Source organism: Pseudophryne corroboree (genome assembly GCF_028390025.1).
Source record: "Pseudophryne corroboree isolate aPseCor3 chromosome 10 unlocalized genomic scaffold, aPseCor3.hap2 SUPER_10_unloc_3, whole genome shotgun sequence".
NCBI classification, from domain to species: Eukaryota; Metazoa; Chordata; class Amphibia; order Anura; family Myobatrachidae; genus Pseudophryne; species Pseudophryne corroboree.
The window spans coordinates 29,335-34,223 of record NW_026967474.1 but is presented as its reverse complement, the minus strand read 5'-3'; positions in this window follow the sequence as shown (position 1 = coordinate 34,223).

The following is a 4,889-nucleotide window of genomic DNA, read 5'->3' as shown; positions in this document are numbered from 1 at the left end:
GTTCCACCTCCTCCATATCAAGATTTCACGGATGTGTTCAGTAAAGCTTCTGCTGATATCCTTCCCCCTCATAGAGAATGGGACTGCCCGATTGATCTCGTTCCAGGGAAGGTTCCACCTCGAGGCCGAACTTATCCGTTGTCTCTCCCCGAGACGCATTCTATGGAGGAATACATAAAAGAGAACCTAGCAAAGGGGTTCATTCGACCTTCTTCTTCTCCAGCCGGCGCAGGCTTCTTTTTTGTAAAGAAGAAAGATGGTGGTCTGCGGCCGTGCATCGACTACAGAGGTTTGAACGACATTACCATCAAGAACCGCTATCCTTTACCCCTGATTACTGAGCTCTTTGACAGAGTTAGCGGAGCTACCATCTTTACAAAGCTGGACCTGAGAGGTGCATACAATCTCATCCGGATCCGTGAGGGTGACGAGTGGAAGACCGCATTTAACACCCGTGACGGACATTATGAGTACCTCGTCATGCCCTTCGGATTGAGCAATGCTCCAGCTGTCTTCCAGCATTTCGTCAATGAGATCTTCAGAGACATTCTATACCGTCATGTCGTGGTCTATCTAGATGATATCCTCATTTTTGCCAACAATTTAGAGGAACATCGTTTTTGGGTAAAGGAGGTTCTGTCCCGTCTCCGTGTCAATCATCTCTACTGCAAATTAGAGAAATGCGTCTTTGAAGTCAAGTCCATTCCGTTTCTAGGGTACATTGTGTCCGGTTCCGGACTAGAGATGGATCCTGAGAAACTACAAGCAATCCAGAATTGGCCAGTACCCTTAACCCTCAAAGGGGTCCAGAGGTTCTTAGGGTTCGCCAATTATTACCGAAAGTTTATACGAGACTTTTCCACCATTGTGGCGCCTATTACTGCTTTCACCAAGAAGGGTGCTAACCCGTCCAAGTGGTCTGAAGAAGCCATGCAAGCTTTTCATCTTTTAAAACAGAGGTTCATCTCTGCACCTGTCCTGAAACAGCCTGACGTCGACTCTCCTTTCATCTTAGAGGTGGATGCCTCCTCCGTTGGAGTAGGAGCGGTGTTATCTCAGAGGGCTAAAGATGGTCATTTACATCCTTGCAGTTTCTTCTCACGGAAGTTCTCCCCAGCGGAGCGCAACTATGCCATTGGCGACCAGGAGTTGCTAGCCATCAAGCTCGCTCTAGAGGAGTGGAGATATCTGTTGGAGGGAGCCTCTCATTCAATCACCATCCTTACAGACCACAAGAACCTTCTATATCTAAAAGGCGCACAATGTCTCAACCCTCGTCAGGCCAGATGGGCACTTTTCTTTTCCAGGTTCGACTTTAAACTCCAGTTCTGTCCGGGCTCTCAGAATCGCAAGGCCGATGCCCTTTCCCGCTCATGGGAGCAAGAAAATGAGTCAGAGTCTTCAGACAAGCATCCTATTATAAATCCGTTGGCATTCTCCACGGTAGGGATGGACTCTACGCCCCCATCAGGGAAAAGTTTTGTGAAGCCGACACTAAGGAAGAAGCTCATGCATTGGGCCCATGCTTCCCGTTTTGCCGGACATACAGGTATCCAAAAAACCCTGGAGTTTATCTCTAGGTCCTATTGGTGGCCAACTCTGAAAAAGGACGTTTTGGAGTTTATTGCATCTTGCCCAAAGTGTGCTCAACATAAAGTATCCCGCCAGTCGCCTGCGGGGCAACTGGTTCCACTATCTGTTCCCCGTCGACCATGGACCCATTTGTCGATGGATTTTATTACAGATTTGCCCATGTGCAACAAGTTCAATACCATCTGGGTGGTAGTTGACCGGTTCACCAAGATGGCACACTTCATTCCTCTCACCGGTCTTCCGTCAGCTTCCAAGTTGGCTCAAGTATTCATACAAGAGATCTTCCGACTCCACGGTCTTCCAGAAGAAATTATCTCAGATCGAGGAGTTCAATTCACAGCCAAATTCTGGCGAAGTTTATGTCAAGTCCTCCAAGTCAAGTTAAAGTTTTCCACGGCTTACCATCCTCAGACCAATGGTCAAACTGAGAAGGTGAATCAGGACTTGGAGGCCTTCCTCCGCATCTATGTGTCCTCCTCTCAAGATGACTGGGTTCAATTACTTCCCTGGGCCGAGTTCTGTCATAACAACCAGTATCATTCTTCATCTTCCTCAACACCATTCTTCACCAACTTTGGATTCCACCCTAAAGTCCCTGAGTTCCAACCGCTTCCAGCAACTTCTGTTCCCGCAGTGGATATCACCTTGCATCAGTTTGCCAATATCTGGAAGAGCGTACGATCAGCTCTGCTCAAAGCATCGTTCAGGTACAAGAAGTTTGCGGATAAGAAGCGTCGAGCAGTTCCTGCTCTCAAGGTGGGTGATCGGGTATGGTTATCCACGAAGAACTTGAGGTTAAGAGTTCCCAGTATGAAGTTTGCACCTCGCTACATCGGTCCTTTTAAAATTGATCAAGTCATCAATCCTGTTGCTTACAGACTCCAGTTACCTCCCTTCTTAAAAATACCCAGGACATTCCATGTTTCCCTGTTGAAACCGCTAATCTTGAATCGGTTTCATTCCTCACTTCCACCAACTCCGAAAGTCCAAACTCAACGAGGCGTTGAGTATGAAGTGGCCAAGATCCTGGACTCACGTCACCGTTACGGTCAACTTCAGTATCTCATTGACTGGAAGGGCTATGGTCCTGAAGAACGCTCTTGGACCAATGCCTCTGACGTCCATGCTCCTGCCTTGGTCCGAAATTTCCACGCAAAGTTTCCTTTAAAGCCTAAGAAGTGTCCTGGGGCCACTCCTAAAGGGGGGGGTGCTGTCACGATCCGGGTATCTGGTCGCCATTACTTACCCTTCAGATGCCTCCTAAGGCGGGCTCAGCGTTCCAGGACCGGATTCCGCTGTTCCTGAGTTTCCACATGCAGAGTGGTCTTTTCATCAGCCGCGGCCTCCGCTGTGCCCGCGTGGTTAAATGTGCATCTATCAGCCTGGCGTCTCCTGTCTCCGGTGGCCGGCGCCGCCATTACTGTTTCCCAGACCACATGGATTACAAACCAAACTTCCCTCCAAGTGTCTGCATGGGCGCAGCCATCTTGGATTCTGTCATCTGATCATTTCCACCAATCTGCTGTCTGTGTTGTTGATTTGCATAATTGCCTAGCCAACCCCTTCCTTGCTGCAGGTATAAGTAAGCTGTACCTGAGCAAGGAAGACGTCAGTGCTTTGGTTGTCAAACCTAGTTCCTGTTTGTCTCTCTTCTATGATTGTCTTCCAGGTTCCAGCTCCTGTCTCAAGACTTCCACCATAGAGACCCGCACCAGCATTCCACCTGCGGTGTAGCCTGACTCTCCAATCCATTGTGGATTCATCTGTTTCCAGCTACAACACTACCTGCTTCCAGCCTCAGCTTCCAGCAGAATACAGCTTCCCTTAAAGGGCCGGTGTCCTTTCTACACTTTACCACTCTCCACCGGAATTATTATTTCTCCGCTCTCAAGTTCTACATTTCAGTTCACATTTCATCGCTCCCAAAGTTCATTTATTATTTAACTGGTTCCAGCCAGTATCCACTCCGTGCTAACAACAGTCTGGTTCCAGCCAGTATCCACAGCAGCTGTTTTACCTTCAGCAACCCAGCTCTTCCTGGAACACCAGCTGGTACAATCCTGGGTTATCTCCATTGCTACAGCCGGGCCTGGTAAGGACTTTCCATCTAGAAGATCATAAGAACTATCTCACACTACCAGTGCCCTGTGGCTCCTGCCATGCTGTAGTACTCAGGAACTGTATTTATTCTTTGCTGACTTTTACGTTTTCTTTTATTGCTGCTGTGATGCGGAGTTGTCATAATAAACATCATTGACTTTTATCTAAGTTGTCGTGGTCACGCCTTCGGGCAGTTATTATTCATGTTACTTACATGTCCAGGGGTCTGATACAACCTCCCAGGTTCCGGTACATCTCAGCCCCTACAACTGAGGCTGCCTCCCGTCAGCTCAGGCCCTCAGTTGTGACATAGGGAACCGAAGCTCCCCCTTGTGGGTCCTTGCTGAATCTCGCCTTCCCTTCTGTCACACTTGCTTGTATTATAACGAAACAACTTGCCTACAATGGAGTAGTCACTGCCATGTGAACACCTTGTCCCCACCCTAACGGGAGTAGATGCCTCCTTCAACAATTATGTAAGGCCGTTTCGAGGAGTGATGGCTAGCACATTCTGACACGTACTACCGATGAAACGACCACAGATTTGTTTCGCTGATCCTACATCCTTCTGCTAGACCCGACACGATAACGCAACCACTCCGACATGCCCGCAACCATGCTCTTTGCTATCTGTACCCATCAATGCACCTGACACTCTCTTCTACATGGTTGCGACGTAGTGCTCTTTGAATAACAGCCCCTAGCTATGGGAGATGGGAACGGGGGAGTGGTTAACGCGTGATTTGTGGCACTGAGTCGCCCAATACCCCTGCTTCAGCTCTTGTCGTGCAGGTTCTGACGCTCCCATCCTCTTCCTGTTACCCTCGTTGGGCTGCCCTCTCTGGATTTCAAAGCTGCCTTTTCATGAGTCGCAGGAAACGTAAGGGAGTGAAAACTTCTATCCGTCAGTCTGAAGTTACCCCCCGCTCAGACCTCAGGCGGTATCTCAATCTCCGGAAAGATACGGATATGTCGACCCCATCGACGCCCACCTCGCCTGTTCAATCCGAGAGGTAGGAGACGCAAGTTGAAACCAGGGTGACTCCACCAGATAGGAGCTCCGCTGGACAGCAGGATATGCAGAAAGTCCTCAACCTCTTACAGTCCTTGCCCACTAAGGCGGACTTCACATCTTTGGAAAGTAAACTTCGGGAAGTGGTTCACTCCGAGGTGTCCTCACTTCGGTCCGAACTGAC